The following is a 21,708-nucleotide window of genomic DNA, read 5'->3' on the forward strand; positions in this document are numbered from 1 at the left end:
GACAATAATCTTGGTATTTAGCCAAAAATTTCTCCTTCATCTGATCCCATGTTGTAATCACATGAGCTCCCAGGCTCATGAACCATCTTAATGCATTCCCTTTTAATGTAGCTGGAAGCAATTTTAATTTCTAAGCAGAATTAATATAGTCATAGCTTCTACACAGTATATCAAATTCAAAGAGAAATTCATCAGGATCTTCTGTGGATAACCCATGGAAGTTGGGTAATGCTGAAAGAGGGATATTCTTCATAGGAGTTGCTCCTCTGGGGAGATCTCCAATGGGGAATTCCAGGGTGGAGAGAGAATTTTCTCCCCTTCCCTCTATTCTGTGTCCTCCACCGAAAAGTCCTTCATTGTTATCCTCCATTGGTTGTTTCCCTGATGCGCTTGCCCGGTCTTCAGAGTTTTCTGTTGGGATTTCGATGTCCTGCACTGGTTCCTCCACCTTAACTTCCTCTATTGGTTCTTCTATTGGTCATTCATCTTCTTCCACCGGTTCCTCAGTGTATTCTGATGGTTCTAGAACCCTCTCTGGCCCCACTACTTCCTCTGTCTGAAAATCTGTCTGAGAAGAGTGTTGGACCTGTGGCCTCTGAGAGCTTAGCCTCTGGGATGTCTCAGCTTTTGAAATAATATCGTCAATAAAAGTTTTTCTTCCTCCTCCTTTGCCTTTGCCGCCTGAATGGTTAACCTTCTTGCGTCCTCTCATGCATCCTGCCTTTCTAAAAGAAAGAAAAACATGTTAATACCTTTAAAATTTTCAGTCGCCTTCCCCGGCAATGGCACCAAAATGTTGGCTGCTCGAATTGTTTATTTATTAAACAGTCGAGTACCACATTAAATTGTCAACTCAGGAAAGTCCTTTTGTTTCAAAGGTGACTTCGTACTGTATGCACTTAATTCTAAAAGTATTAAAGGCTGTAGTATAAACAAATCTACTTTTTATCAAACCCTTACTCTGTGTTACAGCAGTTATGATCTATTGCAGAAATGAAATGAAAACAATTAACTAAAGGTAACAAATCTGCTGAAAGAAATGATGGCTGTCTTGTAATAGAGGATCAGGACCCTATCCTCAGGGTAAGGATGTTCAGCACCTGCCCCTGTGATCAATTTGCCAATGCACACTGCAATTCCTAATCACCGGTGACACACTCTTTTACAGCGCCAATTGATTAAGAAAACAGAGTATCAACAAAGGAAAATATCAGAAGCAATGCCACACAGAAGTCACACACACACTCAACAGAAAAGAAATGGGTGAATCTTGTGAAGAAGGTGGGCCCTGTCCCTCTCACAAGATTCCCCAGGACACAGATGCTAAGTAAAAATGCTCAGAACAGTGCTTTATTCATCTGCCAAAATGTCAAGTTACAATAAAGATTCAGACTTGCTCTGTACTACAATACCCCTGTTACCACCCCCTTCCCTAATGTAGATGTCTCCTCTTTATTTTCTTATCCAGGTTTTTCAATGAATTCATTTTTGGCTCTCCTCTGTGATTTAACAAAGAAACCTCAATCCTGGATATTTAAAACAATCACAGTTCATCAATCACAACATCCCAATGCTTGTCACTTTTGAAAACATCGAACAATGATCACCTATATGGCATGTATCTTCGATATGCGATAGTCGATATCACACAAGACCTCTGATATTGTGATATCGCTAATCGCTAATCAGCGAATTGCTTGCACTGTGCGTTGCATCTTGGAACCTTCGATCCCTGATATGCGATATGCTAAGACCTCTGATATGTGGGATTGCTAATCACTAATTGGTGAATTTCTTCTACTATGCACTTGTACCTTGGAACCTCCAAACATCGATATGCAATATGTCGAGACCTCCGATATTGTGATATCGCTAATCGCTAATCGGTGAACTTCTTCCTTTGTGCGCTACACCTTGGATCCTTCAAACGCTGATATGCGGTATTTTAGGACTTCTGATCACTGATTTCTTATTGGAGATGTGTCAGAAGGACATCAAATCAAACTTAGAATTTCACAAAATTTTCCATTTTTTGTTTTTGGTTTGGAGAGGCAAAACTTTAATTGGCTCTAATTTTTGATCTAGAAGTCCATCCTTGGACTTCCACATACCGTTGTAAAGCTTATTCTGAGAAATATCCAATGGAGGGGGTCTGATTAATCTTTGAGCCCATATTCTACCTTAAGGAGTGCTCCAAATGCTTTGTACATATGGAATTAGAACCACCAAAGCATGAAGCCCAATCACCATGTTGAGCCTTCTTTGACACCAATTCCAATACTTACATAGCTATCCACCTACATACCATCATATTTCCAATAAAAACAGTTGTTCCAACCTTTGCAAGGTCATCCTGGAACTGGAGAACATGGTTATGTGTATGATGGCTATCAAAATCACCCCTATCCTAGGACATAGATACTTGTTTCTCAGGTTGTTCCTTCTTATCAAGGATATCCTCCATCGAACCTTAACATGCAGTTTCCATTTGTGGTGACTGTCAAATATTTTGATTTGAATAGGCTCAGTAACAATCCCATTGCACATTCTCTTTGGTGGCCTATTATTCCTATTGTCGTATATCTTTCTATCTCTTTGGCACACAATTGTTTCAGAAGATGTAGAAGCCTCCGAGATACAACCCCTATGTTGAAAGAAAGGGCCAATACCTAGGGCATCCGAGAGGAGTTCTTTTGAATATTATCTTAGGGCTTTCTGTTGCACTCTATATGTCATGTAATTTGAAAAAAAGGTAATTCTCTATTGGTTTCAATAGCCCTTCACCAAGGTAAACTTAAGAAAACACAAAGATCGAAATATAAGCTGGTAGATATGGCTAATCTCAAAGAGAAATGTCTTGGTCCTGGTGGATGACACATAGCATTACACAGTTTAATATTGTTGTTGTAGTATAGATGAATAGGAGGAAGTAAAGGAGGGAAATCAATGCAGAGGGTTGGACATAACACAAAATCCTAAGCAACAATCTCCAGCAGAAATATGGAAGAGTAAGGAGGTGAAAATGAAAAAAAAATGGAGTGTGAATTAAGGTCTCAATCTCTATGCCTCATGAATACTTTTGTCACTAACCAGCATAAGTAAATATGTTCTTACATAAACGTATTGTAGGCTATCAAATAACAGAAGTAAATCTGTGATTACATAGGTATTGCAGGCTATCAAATAACACAAATAAATTTGTGTTTACACAGGTACTTATCACTACTTAGTAGCATACATACAACCATGAGACAGTGAAACCAACAGCTTCATTACAAAATTTGAGAGGACGAAAGACATACATGAAATAATATACAAAGAATAAAACATACTACTCATTGCTCCAATTGGAATCAACAAAACTACTTCATTAATATTTGAAGATGGAGCCCAAATCACCAACCCATCACATTTAAAAATTGTATATGCATGAGCACCTCAGGAATAAGAAATTTGAACCAAAGTGGAACCACTTTCTCTGCAAACAAAGCTCAAAACTTGCAAAAGAAGAATTTGGGCCTCTAGAATGCAGAATTTGGGAACCTCTCTTAATTTTTTCTTCCCTCTATTTATAAGGAGGGGGTGAGCTTGAAAACCAGTTACAAAATATCTTAGATGAGCTCTAACTGTCTTATTGACTAGCTCTCTTGGCATGTGAAGGCTCTTCTAGCCAAATCATTACAACAAATTTGATTCGTTCTTTAAAAAATGAAATAAATTTCAAAATAAAAAATCATGGGAAAAAGGAATGATGACCATATAAAAATATCTCCATGCCACTTCCTGTGATCGCCTCTAATCAGGCCACGTCTTTACTGTGGTGTTCCTCTTTAATTATTCAACTGGTTCTCCTATCTATTTTGCCTTAACTACTTGAATTCCCCACTTTCTCGATCTGGGAGCGATCACTTGTGGTGGCCTTAGTGGTGTTCTAGAATTAGAACTACTAGCTCATCCATCTTTTAATAGTTATGAGTTACACTATTAGAACCCACTATTTCCTATAACATTGCCATAATGCCACTTTAGAGTTGCAACTCATTGGAACTTTTCAAACACCAAATGTTCTAAAGTTTCGACACCGTCAACCTCTGATACATTGATATCCGATATAATGTCATCACTCCACATGGAACCTCATGATTGGTGACACGCGTCATCCATATTTGTCCCCTTAGGCCCCTAAAAAATCCAAAAATCCCTGCGACGTGTCCTGGTGTACCACCATGGCACGATGATATTAGATGCCACTATAGCTTTATCAGAACCAATCATATGTTGCCATGTGCATGTATCGGAGCCAATTGTATGTTTCCATGTGTCTTTTAGGAGCCAATCGTATGCTGCCATGTGTCCCGCTAGAGGAGAGAAAAAGGGCCCGTCAACTTTTGGTTTTGCAATGAAATCGTTCATTAATCCTTTATCAGTGTTCCCTGATGCTTTTTAATACTATAGGCACTTTATGATTTCATAACGTTTTAAAGGTTCTTACTTTAATAAGTTTTGATTCTATGATATGTTGATGTTCCGATGTGTTGATGCTTCGATGTGTGTATGCTCCGATATTCTGGACCTTTGATATTGCGATCTCCGATATTGTGATGCGAGATGTGATGGAACTCTGATATTGTGATACGCTGATATGCCAGACCTCCAAAATTGTGATCTCCAATATTTTGGATCTCTGATATTGCGATCTCTGATATTCCTTTTTTCATAAGGCTTCAAATCCTTGAAACTTTGGCAGACCATATATTTTGATTGAGGAGTCCACTTTTTGACTTCCACATATTGTTGGAAAGCTTGTTCAGAGAACTTTTCAATGAAGAGGGTCCGATTTAGGCTTTGAGTCCTTCTGCGACATGGAATATGACTACAAACTTCTCTGCTCTTTTGCACTCTTTTCACATCATTTGGCACCATTTGAACATTTTTGCAGTAAGTGACAACATTGGCTCCAATTGGGTATAGTGCCTTGCGGGTAGGGTGCTGAGAACATATAGACTAGTAGCCTTCACCATTGGCCATGGAGTCGAAAATACATTAGACCTATAAAACAAAAAATCTCTGTGGATCTTTATTTGTTGGGAGTCCTTTATTCATAATACTAAAGTGAAAAACTACAAACTCCAAGAACTGGAAATTAAACACTCACATAGTGAGATTATTTATATACAATGCCTACATATGCATAGGGATAAATTCACCTAATTGAGTTCAACCTTCCAATGATACCAACCCAAAATCTGAGTACTAGACCTTATTCCATTGTTCTCTTGAAAGTCAACAACTAATACAGGCATGTACCAACCCCCCCAAACTGATATTTGATGCTAAACTCTTTTAATATCCTCCATGAACCTTCTAATTGGGCTTGGAACTGACATATGTTGTTGCAATCCAAAGAAAGAGGCCATGTAGTTGGCTACTGGGTCATAGAACTGATGAGAGAAATTTACAACCACCTCCCTTTTTTGAACAATTTCTAGGGATGAATCTTTATGCAAAAGGAAGCCACAAACACTGCTTGGTTCTTCAACTTTTGGCTCTTCTTGAAAAATTTCTTACTGGAAGCCTTCTCCCTACTTGCTAGTAAGAAAATCCCTTTGAACATAAGAAACAATTGCATCCTCCTCTGAAACATATGAATCATAAATCATAGAATCTTTATCAAATTTATTACAATCTTCTTGAACTTTTTCTCCATTTGAAGGATTTCAATCATAAACTAGAGCCTCTTTGTTAACCTCCTAGTGGGTCTCTTCTTTTTTTCTATCTTCCCATGAATGAGACTATTGTGGTTCTATATTGCTCAACTTCCCATCAAAGTCATACAAATCATAAGAAGCAGAATCATAAAAGTCAGCAAAATAAGACCTCTAAGGGTTTGTTTGCAGCTTAATGATGTCTCCTTCTTCCCTTTCTCAATTGTTGGGTAATGTTTCTTGGTGTAAGTACATATCTTCTTGGAGTTGAGCCCCATAAATATCTATGGCAGGATCATTAACCTCATAAATATTTTCAACATTAAAATGTGCACAACAATCTTCAAATAGAGCACCTGGTGGATATAATCTTTTGTAGAAATGATTAAATGCTATGTGAAATCTCTATAAGGAAGATATTCTTCCATGAGGTATTTCTTTGTACCAAGCTCTAGCATATTCATCTAAATAATACATGAAAAAATTCATTTTCACATCTTCAAAAGAAATACCCTATTGTTCCATGCATTCATGAAAGTCATTAAGGTGTTGGTTCGGTCTTCTATCTGTACTTCCACTGAATCTAGGCAAATAGGTAGACCATTCGTGATATGGAGGAAATTGATGGGGATGACATCTAGTGGGGCAAATTTGTTGTCCAATAATGAAGGAAGGGTGATTTTGAAAACCCATTTAGGTGAGTGATCTCAAGTTCAAAGGTAGGGGAAATTTTCAGATGTTTAGCATCAAAGCAAGTATGAGGCCCCTTGAAATCCAAAATGACGAAATAAGATTCAAAAAATGGAGTCGTCAAGATGTTTACAATAAGATATAAATACTGGAGTCACCAAGGTGTTTACAATAAGATTCAAACATTGGAATCACCAAGGTGAGATATCTTCAACCCACACTTCCCTTTCTCACCCGATAGATGGAATGTAAAAATTTTCATACCCAAGGAAAAGTATTATGATTCATTCCCCGACAATGGCACCAGAAAGATGTTGTAGCTTTTTCTATCTCCTGTCACACAATTTCTTCAGAAGATATAGAAGCCTCCTAGAGACAACCCCTGGGTTGAAAAAAATGGGTAGTTCTTAGGGCATCCAAGAGGAGTTATTTTGAATATTATCTGAGGGCTTTCTGTTGCATGCCATATGTCACATAATTTGAAAAAAATGGTAATTCAGAGCTTGGTTCAATAGCCCTTTGGCAAGGTAAACTCAATAAAACATGTAGATTCAAATACACGCTGGTAGATATGGCTAATATCAAAGAGAAATGTATTGGCCTTGGTGGCCAAGACACAAAATACATAGTTTAATATTGTTGTTGTATTATAGATGAACATGAGGACGGAAAGGATGGAAATCGATGCAAAGGGATGGACATAACACATAATCCTAAGCAACAATATCCAACAGAAATATGGAAGAGTGAGGAGGTGAAAATGCAGAAAACTTGGAGCATGAATTAACGTCTCAAGTTCTATGCCTCATGAATACATTTGTCACTAATTAGCATTAGTAAATATGTGCTTACATACAGGTACTATAGGCTATCAAATAACAAAATTTAATCTGTGATTACATAGGTATTGCACGCTATAAAATAACACAAGTAAATCTCTATTTACACAGGTACTTCTCACTACTTAGCAGCATACATACAACTGTGAGAGAGTGAAACCAGCAACTTCATTACACAAATTGAGAGGAGGAAATACATACATGAAATGTTATACAAAAGGGAAAAATATTGCACATTGCTCCAATTGGAATCAACAAAACTGCTTCATTAATCTTTGATGATGAAGTCCAAATTACTAGTCCATCACATTTAACAATTGTATGTGCCCAAACACCTCATGAACAAGAAACTTGAACCAAAGTGGAACCACTTTCTATGTAAACAAAGCTCTGAACTTTCAAAAGAAGAATTCACCCCTCTAGAATGAAAAAATTTGGAACCTATCATAAGTGTTTCTTCCCTCTATTTAGAAGAAGAGCGGGAGCTTGAAAAATAGTTGCAAAATATCTCAGTTCAGCTTTAGCTATCTGATCGACTAGCTGTCTTAGCATGCGAAGGATCTAATGACCCAATAATTACAATATATTTGATTAATTCTTTAAAAATACAACAAATAACAAAATAACAAATCACGAGAAAACTGAATGGTGACCATAGAAAAATATCTCCATGACACTTCATGTGATCGGCTCTGATAAGGCTAGGTATTTTCCATGATGTTCCTGTTACCACTCAGAAGTCTTCCCTAGAAGTTATAAAAGAAGGAATAATCTAAGGTAACCAAAAACCTAATCTTTTAGACTCAAGTTCTAGCCAACCTAAGTCCAGAGAGGGCTCTCTATTTATAATTTGACTTTGTTTTGGGTAGGATTTTAGGCTAGTTATTAGTGCTCATGATGTTTTGATTTGATTGGGTGGTGGAATTAAGAAGATGGATGGGCAGAACAAGTTTTCAGGCAATTGGGCTATGGAGTCAATGAAAGAGTGGCTTAACTGGATCTAATCAATCACTAAAGTGATAATTCACAGGGTAGGCTAGCACAACAAAAAGCAAATCTGCAGGTTCAAATGGATGAGGTAGTCCTAACTAGGGCAAAGGGTAGTAAAGAAACCTTAACCGGGATTCAGATGAAGAAATGAAGGATGATCCATAGCAAAGGGCAATGAAGAATCCTTTAGTATGGACCAAAGGGGGTAAAACTATGGAAGCAAGGGAGCAATTAAGAATTCCCAAACCAAGATAGTTTAGTAGAAAACATACAGAAAGTAAATAGTCAAAACATAGAACATTTAAACTAATTCTAAGATATCATTCCTTGTTTACTTTTTAGATTTTATAAGAAACACATGTGAATATTTATAACGTGAAGAGAAAAAAATATTTAAACATGGAAATATAATACTTATTTGTTCCAACTGTGCACAAGAATCCAATGAAAATGTCTTTAGCTTTATTTTATATACAACAAAACCAATCCAGTCTTCTTGCTATCCCTTTTATTGTGACTGTGCTGGATGTTGTAATTTGGATTTGGCTTTTTCAGTTTCTTGATACTTATGTGTTGGATTCACTTTATATCTTCTACCTACTGATACTCTTTACCTGTTCTGCTTTGACTCTCTCTTACCTATTTTTCCTAGCAGCCATGTCTTACCATATAGATTTACTACAGTAACTTTATAGTAAATTTGTTATTTTCATTCACCATTCACTATCAGGTAATTTCATCCTGATCATCTTTCTATATATTTTTTCATCTTCTGTATACTTGGAAAAATTTGGTCTGCTGGCAAAAAAGTGTTTTACCTCGTGCTCTATAAAAAAGAGATTTTCCAGACTGTCATATAATACCTTCCCAGTGGGCAAAGATTTTACCCCTGAAGTACTAGCTTGGTTGTTGGCCAGATTTTTAGTCTTACAATATAATCATCTTGGGTCATCAGCTTGTCATGTATTACCATGGGACTGGGGAGTCCTTTTTCCCTTAAAATACCATACTTTGTCATAAATCTATCAATGTCAGTTTGGATACTTTGGCATTTTTTCTCAAGACTGAGCATAAGGTTCCTCTTAGTGAGAACCTTTTTTATTTCTATGATAGTTCCTGTTTTGTCTTCTATGCCCAGTTCATCAAGCTGATACCTGTTTCTGCTGTTCAAAAATTCTATCAGTCAGTTGGCTTCTTTAGGCTTATTTCCCAACTCTTCCATCGTCTTGTGGATTGCTTCTATAGCCACTTTTACTAGTTTAGTTTGTTCAAAAATTACTTGAATAGAAGGCAAAACATCATTGATGGAATCAATGATGTTGGCCCAAAGAATTTCCTTCATGTCTCCAAGTGGTTGTTGCATTGTCAAGTCCTTTTCAATTACTTTTATTCTCTCTGTCATTCTTTGATTGTTTTGAGATTCTTATTTATGTTGTATTTGTGGAATTTGCAATTAGTTTTCAAACTTGACACTTGTTCTCTAAGTTTTTTGAGCTCAGTAGCATGGATGCTCATTTCCTCCATGGCCTTAACCAATTCAACTGTTTTTCTGTGGAAGTACCTACGCTTGTAGATGCCCCTATGGCTGCTGGTGTACCTATGACTGGTAGAGCCGTAGCTGGTGGAATTGTGGGTACTAATGAAGCAGCCAAAGTGGAGGGTACTACTATAGAAATTGTAGGAATTACAGTCTGAGGAGTGGTGGCCAACTCACTCTATCTAGACTGTATCATGTTATCCAGCTCTTTTCTATTTCTTTTAGCTATTCATTTAGCTTAAGGACTAAGTCCATAAGCTCTTCTTCCTTCTGAGTTTCCAATACTTCAGTTGTCTGAGGATGATGAAGAGGAGGAATTTTGAGCTGCTTTTTTAGTGCAACTATGTCATTATTTTCCTTTTTAATAAGATTTTCTAAAGCTTTCACATCTTTGGGATCATGGCCTAGTTCTATGATTAAGTCCTCTAAGGACTTTATTCTGGTATCTTTGGCCTAGGAAGAGGTCTTCTCTAACTGGAATTGCGCTGATATATTATTCAGCGAATTTTGGAGTTGGTGAGATATAATTGCCTTGCTGGTCAAGGTGGAGTAAACCATTTCCCCAGTCTACTTGTGTAATTCTATTTGGCCAATAGGATGGATATCCTTGGCCAATACTTCAAATTCTATTTGCAAATAATCTGCAATTGACCTAGGCTAATGTGTATTTGGTTTCAAGAAACTCATTTGCATCTTGCCTTCCTTTATATCAAATGCTGACATTAGCCTGGTTTGATTGGTAGGAGCCATTTTAAGGTAATGTTCATAACTTTAGGCCTTCAATCTTTCATTCCTGGCCTTTATTTCTTTGTATTTCTCTTTATTGTCCTGGCTATGGCAACTTGGAGCTCTGAATGAGGATACTTCCACACTCTGTTGTCTCTCTAGCATTTGAGCATGTGAAGTGGAAGATTCTTCTGTACCTCCAGAGGGTGTGGTCTGCCTGCTTTCTGCTCTTCCTGTACCTATAGTCCCAACTGTCTCCTCTGTGAACTCTTGTTCTGAAAATGGATTCAACCTTTGCCTCTTGACATAAGTTTGGGCAACATGTCTGCTAGAAGGAGGACCTCCTCTCTAACTCTTTTAGGATTCCTCTCCTCATTTAGAGGAGTTTGTAAAATAGGAGGATTTCTCATGATATGTTCCGGCTGAGCAAGTTCTTCTGATATCTCTAGTTGCTCTAATGGTTCTGGTTGCTTTGATGGTCCTTCTTCTGTTACTTGTTGACTGTGTCTCTATGTTTCCCTCTGAGGTTGGGATTCTCCTGGCACTTATGCAAATGAATCTTGATCAACCTCTGAGGTTGGGATTCTCCTGGAACTTATGCAAATGAATCTTGATCAAGTCTTCTTTCCAAATCAATCAATACATTATTGACAGCAGTTTCTGTACTATCCCAGTCTACCAAAGTGTTTTCCACCCATTCTAGTTGATTAGCATACTATTCAATTTCAGGAATTCTGTGGTGGATGTAAGGAGATAATTTGTTCTTTTGTATCCTATTGCAAATGAACTCTAAAGGGTCATATCTCCAAATAAAAATTTGTTTTAGTTTTAGCCTTTGGAGGATTTCCTCTGCTTCCTTTCCTGCTTCCCTACTGTTACATTTAAATGGACCAAGCTGATCTTTAATCCTAAGTTGAGCTTGCTTCTTGGCCTTCACAAAATGCACTTCATCTGAATTGATAATTTTCCTATAATACTCCAGAGCAAAAAATCTCATGGGGAGGTATCTAGGCAGTTTGTAGGGAGCCAACTCACATCCATATATTCTGATTCCAGTGTGGTTTTGGTACAAGTACTAATCCCCCACTCTATATTGTTTCCACAACTGTAGGACCCTCTTGATATCTGCACTGATTTTGGGGGGAGGACTTCCTAATAGCATAGTTGCCACTGGGTGTACAAAGAGATCTATGAAATCAATATAAGAATATTGAGAGTCATATTGGTGGATTAATGAAGTCCAGAAGACCACTGATCTAGGTTTGCCTCTGGTATCAAGCTTTTGGAGTGTGATTGGGAATTTGTCAGCTTGATAATATAGGAAAAGATGATATAAAATTGAAGAATATTTGAACACCCTTTCATTATCCATCCTCATGAATTGATCATGCATCTTATCAGCAATGAACTTAGCATAATCAAACATGATGGTAGGGGGCCGCCCAGGAGAGTAGATGGACATACAGACTATGATAATTTCATCAACAAATTCACTTGTAGTTTGGCCTAACACACTGGATATCATGTCTATGATGTATCTGCCATTATCAAAGAATATGGTAGATATGTGTGGTGGAGAATCTTTTGGAATATATTTCTCTTCCCTAATGAAAGTCTGGAATAACCGAGAAAGTTTGATCGATGTGAGTGTAGGGAATCTGTTAAGCAAATCTCCAACAGAAAGAGGGGTCAGGCTTTGGCTTGGTGTAACTACAACATTTCACTTATGGACTCATTAGTGATGGTAAATAATACAGACTGATCAAAGGTCATCACTGCCCTTTGGCTGGGCTTATAGTTCATATGGTAGTAATGGATAATCTCTAGGAAGATATATGAACTCTAGGGAATTGCTACTTGGGTAAACCTCATTCCCAAAGTCCTATGTAGTTTGCATGGTTTAGGTACTGGTCTCTATGCCTGCAATATAGTTTCAAAGGGGATTCTTGGATAGAGGTATCTTTAATATGAAAATCTTTATCTACCAATGGGAGATGGTCTAAATCCCTGTGGGGAGTAGAAATTGGCAGGACGTTTAATGTAATGGGAGCATCCATCATTGGTTCTTGTGGATTCAAGGATGGGGGCGAAGGGTTTTCTGTGAAATTGGGGAAAACTATTCTAATTCAGAGTATTTTGGAGTCACTGGGCAACTATCTTGCTGAATTAGTTAGAAATTGAGTCAAGGTTTCAGCAATAAAACAGGGTTTCTCAGCAAATTTGGGTAAATAATTGGTTTCAGCTTTAAACAGAGTAATGGCAGTTGTGCATGGTTTGCAGGAAGCACACACAACCGAATGGTGGTATGGAGTTTTAGCAGCCTCAGCAGGTTCGCAGTTGCACGTGGGTTGATGGTTGTACATACTCTGGTGCTTGCATGGAGGTCTGAGTGGTCTTTTTCACGATAAAACAAAAAACAACGAGTTTTTTAGTTTTATTCGTAAAGTCAACTATTTTGGTGGGTACACTAGGAAAAGGACACTTGGCGTTAAGCGGGAGATGCGACGTTTTGTCATTTAGCGGGAGACGGTAAGCGAGATCATATCGCACTACTTTTAGGCTAAAGTGGTTTTGGGGGGAGGTCGCCTGATGCCATTCATCGAGCACCACGTAGCAACGAGGTGAATAGTGAAACCACCCATATCGGTCAGGTAAAGGTCGGCCTTCGGAGGCCACCCGATATGAGTGTCAACCGTTGGATCAAAAGGGATAAGATTGTATGGTGATCAGGGTGATGATTTGATATAAAGTTTAATGGAGGGGCCCGGCGGGGTTTTAATGTGGCGGGATTTAATTAATTGCGGATTATGGAGGTTTAATGACGTCGAGAGTGATTTCATTGGCGGGGACAGATTATTAATTAACCACTGATTGATTAATTTATCTCTTTATTTGGCGGAGGGTCTTGGTTATGAATTAGCTGCTGATCGACTTAATTAACCCATTAATCATTTATTAATAAATTTTATGTTTCAAACTTAGGGCCTGGGATATTAAAATTAGAGGGGTTCAATAAAATATACGGGAAAGGGGTATATTTTTCAGGGATTAATAAATATACATAATGTTAATAGTTAATATGAAGATTGCAGGATAAAAAAAGTGCACTAAGCATAATGCATTTTTGTAAATTTTCTTTTCTACATATAACATTATAACTTAGGCTAAGTGCATTTTTATTGGTTTTTGTGAAAAAGGGGTTTGCTTGGGGTGATTAATTTCCCTAGGCGAATGGTGCTTTTACCTTAGGAAAAGGTATTTTCTAGGAAAATAAGTGAATTACGGAGGGGATGAATGATTATGAGGGGACTTTTAATACTTAGGACTTATAAGTTATTGGGCGAAGGGTTCGGTCCCTCCAGAAGTCAGAGAAATGCTCTGAGCCCCTTTAGCTTAAGGTTTTAGGTACTTTAAGATTTTCTTTGGAAATTAGTTAAGTAAAAAATGTAATGAATGAGGGAGGTTAATCAATTGAATTTGTGTGCTTTGGTAAATGCTCAATTATCATCCATACTTTAGAAATTTGATGATGAAGGTAAATGATATGATCTGTGATCTAATCAACCATCACAATTCTGCAACCATTCAACTACTTACCCATCTACTCATCCTACCATTTTTTCTACTCTTTATTAGGGTGCACTTAAGCTGGCAAACCCTTATCAAACCTTTTCTTTTCTTTTTACAAAAGTAATCTAACTAAGTCTAACCTTATTACATCCAAGGGCTCAGATTAAACAATTGAGCTCCTTTTATTAACTCTACCTATCTATGTATTTGCCAAGATTACATTATTTGGTCAGATTTTATTTCTCTATCTATGAACATGAAATTTAAAACATGAAATGGCCAAGTTTAAACATATTGACTATCCATGGGTTTTGGTAAAGGTAACAAGTTGCACACAATCTTTTTATTCTACATCAAAAGTAAATGGTAGTGGCATTTTGACTTGCACATTTTCATGGTCTTTTTCTTTATTGGGGTTCAATTTTCATCTTTTTTGACCTTTTTCTTCTTTTTGTCCTTTGATTTTTCTTTTATGACACACCCTCTTTACATTTTTTTTATTTATTTTTATTTTATTTTTTTGAATATGGAAAACATTTGTAGCAAGCAAAGGTATGTACATATTACTGTTTTGATCTCAACTATTCAAAAATTATGACTCCTATTGGTATAGGAACGTAACAGTGGCTCCACTTGGGGATGACATTTCCTGGTGAAATGTCAAGAACTAGTAGATCAATGGCCTTCTGAATTACTATGATTTTCCTCTGCAACTTTTTCCTTTTAGTTTGCTACTTTATTAATATTTATGATAGTGAAACTTTTGAAGCGTAGGGCCTTCTCTTTGGGCTTCAAATCCAAAATTACCATCCAATCAACACTAAACTTTGTGAAAATAAAATATGTACAAGAGATTAGTGAAATTAGTGACTAGGATCTATATAGTGCTTAAGCATTCGACCATTAACTGGTCCTCCTTCTACTTCTGCACCATCCAATTCTTTGAGGAAATAAGCATTATTACCTCTAAAAGCATAAATGATGTAAGGGCCTTTCCATAGGAAGTCAAACTTCCCATATCTACCTATATCCTCCCTTCTTGAGTCCCATTTCAAAACTTTATCTCCTAGATAGAAATATTCTGCCTCAGTCCTTTTGTCAAAAGCTTTCTTGATTCTCTCCTGCACCACCTGGGATCTGATATACACTTCTTCCCTAGTCTATTGTAAATAAATGGTCTGGTTGATCCTCCTTTGAATATTATTTAGCTCAACTTGTACTTCTTGAAGAAATTTCATCACTGGTGTTCCCAAAGAAGATGGGAAGACAACTTCTATTCCATAGACTAGCTGATAAGGACTGGTACCAATGGATTTATTTGTGGTCAACCTATCTTCCCACAAGGCATTTACTAGTTTCTTGTTCTAGGTTTTCTTGTTATCTTCCAACAATTTTTTGATGATATTCATTAAGCTCTTATTAGAAGATTCTGCTAGTCCATTTCCTTGGGGACAGTAAGCGTGGAGTGACCTAGGGTTATATGATATTTGTTGCAGAAATCAATCGTCCTCTTTGATTTAAAGGCTGCCACATTGTCTGTGATGATTTTGGTGGGGCAACCGAATCTGGACAGAATATTAGCCTCAAGGAAACCTATTATGATAGTATCAGTGGCTTGTCTTGAGGGTATGGCTTCTATCCACTTTGTAAAATAATCTGTGGCAGTCAAGATCCATCTATGTTGGGCAGAGGAAGGGGGATGAATTTCACCAATGAAGTTGTTATGAAACCAGCTCAAGAAAAGATAGAAAAGATACATCAACGCCTTAGAATTCAACCTCTTCGAGGGGGAAACCTCCTTTACATTACATAAATGAAAAATTCTTGGATGATACAAATGAAAAGACCTCCTTTCTATATATAGGAGTCTAAGGGGTCATAACATAATCAGAGCCGACATAACAATAATAATGTGAGGGCACAATAGTAACAACAGTGGGCTTCTATGGGGCACAATAGTAACAATATGGGCACTACATGGGTACATCAATATAATAAGTGGTTATATTAATAACAATAAGGGGTTACACTAGTAGTATAGGGGCCTAACATGCCCCTCTCCTTCAAAAAATTTTGTCCTCAATGCTTGAGTAGTTCTTGATGTTTCTGTATAAAATTTTTGTCCTCCCATGTGGAATATTCAGCGGGTAAGTTCTTCCACTTGATGAAATACTCTGGAATTGATCGATTTTGTAGCTGTCGGGTTCTTGTTTCTGTAACTGCTCCAGGTTCCAATATGATTTTTCCTTCCTCTTCAATTTCTGGCAATATTATTTGAATTAGGATCTTTTGGAACCTTTGAATAAGTGGCCATACTTCTTCGTCCTTCTTCCATTCATCCCTTGCTTTGTTTATCCAATCTGGTTGGATAATATAAATAGCACAAAACAATGCTTCCACATCCTCATCCTTGAAGAGTCTTCCCATTCGGTAAGGTCACCATTTTTAAGTGCATGTAGTATTGCCAATATTTCCTTCTCATAAATAGCTTGCTTGAGATGTAGCAGTAAAAATACCCAATCACCTACATCAAAACATTTTCCACTATGATGTTGATCTACCTGTTGTTTCGTTTGATTTTGCACCGAAGTGGCGTTATCCTTTAAAAGTTGGAGAACTTGTTGTTGATTCTCGATGTGATCTTTCACTGCTTGAACCTTTTTCTTATTGATATGTCCTTCTATCTCTAGAGTTTGAGGAGTGGTAATTTCCTCCAATCCTTTACAAGATATGGTCGGATTCATTTCTTGATGCTCGATGTGATCTTTCACTTCTTGAACATTTTTCTTCTTTATATATCCTTCTATCTTGATAGTTTGAGGAGTGGTAATTTCGAACAATGAATTACAAGATATGGTTGGATTCATTTCTTCTTTCTTGATGTGATATTTCTCTTCTTGCACCTTTTTCTTCTTGATATGTCCTTCTATCTTGAGAGTTTGAGGAGTGGTAATTCTTGCCAATGCTTTACAAGATATGGTCTGATTCATTTCTTCTTTCTCTGGGGTGGGATCCTAGCGTATATCTTCTTCTTTTGAGGTTTCTTGATCCTTTTCTTCCTCCTCTTCATATTCTATGTAAAATAATTTCTTCTCAGCACACTTATGACCTTTAGTGCATTTGCTATCACAATTGTAACAAAGCCCTTTTTCTCTTTTTTCTTCCAATTGTTGTGGTGTAACCCTTGTAGGTTGTGGAAGGCTAGGAGAAACAACACTTCCATCTTTATAGTTGTGAGGGGTACACTTCCTGGTTTCCATAATTTTGCTTTCCACTATGTCACAAAGCCCTTTTACTCTTTCCAATTGTTGTAGTGTTGCTCTAAAGAAGGTGTTGCTCTTTGTATCCTCATAATGTGCTAACATTTCCTCCGTGAAAATTGACCACGTAACAAGTTGTTTATGAGAACAAAGCCCTTTGTACCATAAAAATTGATCTGGTTCTAACTATGAAGATGCAATACATACCTTTTGTAACAGTTGTACACCATGTAGATCAAAATATTTCTCCATCTGAAGTATCCAATTTACCGGATCCTTGCCATCAAACTTCCTCATCTTGCCCTCATCATTTGTAGGTTCTGAGTCGGCTGAGGTGTTAGCACCCCTTTGTCGCATATCCTCGCTATCAGTGTAGGACATTCCTCTATCTCGTGATCAAACTGAGTACAATACTTGCAAGATGGACGTGCCGGGCTAGTGCATTCACAGGCATAGTGTCCTGGTCCTCCACAGTTGTAACAAATCAGCTAACCTCAACCTCTGCCAGGTCCTCCTCAGCCTCGGCCTTGTCCGTGCCCTTGAAGGCTTGTTCGCACCATCACTGCACTTTGGTTAGGGGGCGACGTTTTTTCCTGAATCCTATAGGTGGGTGTTCTATCCATCATAAATTCATAACTTCTACAGTTGCATTCATCATGTCCTACCGACCTACAGAAGTTGCAGAACAGTTGTTGTGGTGTTTGTACAAACTCCTGCAGCGAATGAAAGTTATTCGTCGTATGTTTTCCTGACATATAGCGCACCACAATGCAAGCCCCACACTTGGTCCTGCTTGGGCCTCCGGCCTCAAAGGCACTGGTCCCCCTCCTACAATATAGTTCACAAATACTGGGTAGTGGTCTTTGTCATGCCCCTGACCCTTACATTTCAAGCACCATATTTCTTTACGCACCTTCGGTCGAACTATTTTGTCTTGCTTCAAACTTTTCATTTCGAGGCAAACATTTTGCAATTGCAGATGGATTTGATGAACCCATAGATTTGGGTCTTGCATCAGTGTTTCATGCAGTCCCATTGAAATCTCCAAGGCCTCTGCCTGAGTTGTTATATTCTATTGTGACAGTGCAACCCCTAGGTGAGGCAGGAGTGAAGCCACGAACCACTCGCAGTGCTCTCCATCCGTTAAGTTCATATTAGATTTGTGGATTTTACACTGCAACCTCTGATCCAATTCCCAAGGTGTCTCACCTAGTTTCATCACGATTTCCTTGAACCCCATGATTGACTATGCCTCAGATTTGGGCCTACTTAATTATTTATTCAGAGCGGTCTGGATGTCTACCACTCCAGCATTTGGGTTATCATTAGAGTACTTGATGTACCAGGTTAGCGCGCAATCCTGCAAAGCACTAACCAATATTACCTTCTTCATGTGATCATCTGTGACACCCTGAGCTTCCCATACATCTTTCATGACAAACCAAAACTGGTACAGGTCCTCATTTCCCAAGCCTTTAAAAAAAGGTAGTTTCACTGACTTTGCCATGTTGAACTACGGTGGAGGTGGTGGTGGTATGGGTGAAGTCGCAGGTGATGGTGGTGAAGTTGGAGGTGGTGTGGGTGGAGGTGGTAGTCGCGGGAATCCTTGCCTTATTAACTGAATTGCACTTCGCGGAGAAGCCTATGCTACTCCCTCTTCATCACCCAATGGAGGTGAAATCAATGGGCTATACTCAGGACCCTTTCTTCCTTCATTTCTATAAGTCTTTCCACTTCGCGTAGCTCCACAAATCAAGGTAGCTGGATAACCCATTTTTCACACAATAACATCTTAATCCAGGTATTCAAAGACTTTAAGTACTTACCTTACGGACCTTTAAAAAGCGTCGCTTCGCCTCTCTATAACTAACTGAGGTATCGACCACGAATTTAGTCACAAATCCTCCCATGATGTGATCAAGCCAATGATTGACAGCACGACTGATCTCATCCTTAGAGACTTCTAGTATCTGTACTAACTTCAGGGTCCAAACAATAGGACCCTCAAGTCTCCACCTTCCTTGGCTATCCGCTAGCTTCGTGATCCAATTGTATAACTTAACTAGAAAGGAACAAAAAAGTATCTCATGGATTTCTGTATATAGGTACCCGTCCAACCACTGTTCCTTTGTAAGTCATGAATTTCTATTCTCCTGCACCACAAATTCGTGGATCTTCCTATCCAACCAATCTTTGATATATTTCTTAGTTGGATTCCAGTGATACAACATCACACATCTCTCATGCAGATTCTGGTATCAGCAACGAAACCATTTGTTCATTGTGTGGGGCCTGACCCAGGTTCAACATTAGTTAGCCAAACAAATCCCTACACTACTGGCCCTTTTAGCATCAGCCCGCAAAGCGCGGACCAAAGTCTCACTAGAAGTAGTATAAGGGGATGCTAGAACCAAGTTTCTACACCCTAATATGGTTGTGATGTTGGTTTATACCTTGTATTCCTGCTTTTGCGCAGGTCACTAAGTTCTAGGGCACTTTCTAGCCCTTTATTCTTCCCTTTAGTACCTCTGCGAAGGAGTACGATTAACGTTTGCACAACCCTAACCTGTGGTCCAGGTACTTTCACACTGCTATGACAACATATTGTATAGGTCCCTAAGTTATCTTAAGTGTTTTACTTATCTTACTAAACAATCACAGTTAGCACCCCGTAATATGATATTCTTGCTTGTGGTCATTTACCCAGTATAATCACATGTATTCGTGCATCACATAAATATTGCAAATTAAACCCAAAATGAAATATAACCAGATACATTAACATGAAATAAAGACACAGAATTTGTAGAATACTTCTCTTTATTGATATCCTCATATTATTATAGACTTTATCCGCCCTGCGCACACAACTGCAGGCGTCTGCACACTCAACTACAGACTTCCACCCTAGGCCTCTGTGCACTCAGCTGCAGAGCCTCTACCTACGCTAAGACCCGAAACACTTCGACTTCTCTACCAAGACTCCAAGACTTGTCTTATTCTTCAAAAACTACTTAGAGCTTACTTACTTAGCTCCTTATTATACAATCTCATGGTCCGAGGACCATGTGTGGATCTTTACAGCCAACTTTACACTTTACAAAATAAGGGCAGACAAGTCTTTATGACTCATGACACCTTCACGCTCCTCGACCACAAAATGTGGATACTTTACAATTTTATTACAAAATTGACCCAAAACATGGGATTTTAGACCCAAAACTGTCCTTGGGTGATCTCGGTCCCAATAGTATGAATGTACTCCAACAACTTGATTCTTTTCTGCGCACAATCTCTGAGATGGTTATACTGGATGTCGATATGCTTGGACCTATCATGAAAAACTAGATTCTCAAAGAGTTTGATACAATTTTGATTGTCATAGTAAATAACTGTAGGATCCATCTGCTGACCAAATAACCCAACAAGGATCTTCCTCATCCATATAGCCTCACAAGTTTCTTGACTAGCAACCATGTACTCTTCTTTTTCTAAACGAAGTTCAACTGATCTCTGCTTCCTACTATACCAAGGAATTTCTTCTGACCCAATACTGAAGATTCACCCTGATGTGCTCTTCCTATCTAATAGACTCCCTACCCAATCTGCATCTGTGAAGCCTTGAAGCTTCACTCCCTCTTTCCATCTGTACCAAAGACCAAACTGAGTGGTGCCTTTGAGGTATCTCAACACATGTTTAGTTTCCTTCCAATATAATTTGGTTGGCTCAACCATTTCTTAACTAAGTTTTTTAAATCAAAAACATATGTCCTATCATGTGCTCACCAAATACATAAGTGAACCCACAATCTTCCTATAAATAGTATCCACCAATACTTCACCTGAAGTAGCATCTTCCTTCCTCCAATTCACTTCTAGAGGAGTTTCCATGGGTTTGTTGCTCTCCATGTGGAACTTCTTCAGTATCTCATTGGCATACCTTCCGTGAGAGACAAAAAATTCCTCATCTCCTTGTCATACTTCCATACTAAGGAAATAAGGCATGATCCCTAGGTCCTTCATCTAAAATTCTCTTGAAATATCCTCTTTGAAAGATTTGACTAGATTATCATCACCTGTTAGAATTAAATCATCGACATATAATACTATAGTCAATAATTTACCTTCAACCACAATATGGTGAAGGTTTTCATTTGCTTCACTTTCGATGAAGCCCAACCTAGTGAAATAGATGTCGATCTTGGTGTACCAAGCATGGGATGCTTGTTTCATTCCATACAGAGCTCACTTTAGTCTGCAAACATCTGACTCTTTATTGAGGGTCTCAAATCCTTCCGACTTCTCTATGTACACCTATTCCTTAATCACTCCATTGAGGAAGGTTGTCTTCACATCCATCTGACGTATCTTCCATCCCATCTGTGCTGAAA

The sequence above is a fragment of the Pinus tabuliformis genome, chromosome J (genome assembly GCF_031772625.1).
Source record: "Pinus tabuliformis cultivar Carrire ecotype Pingquan chromosome J, CPIR1, whole genome shotgun sequence".
NCBI classification, from domain to species: Eukaryota; Viridiplantae; Streptophyta; class Pinopsida; order Pinales; family Pinaceae; genus Pinus; species Pinus tabuliformis.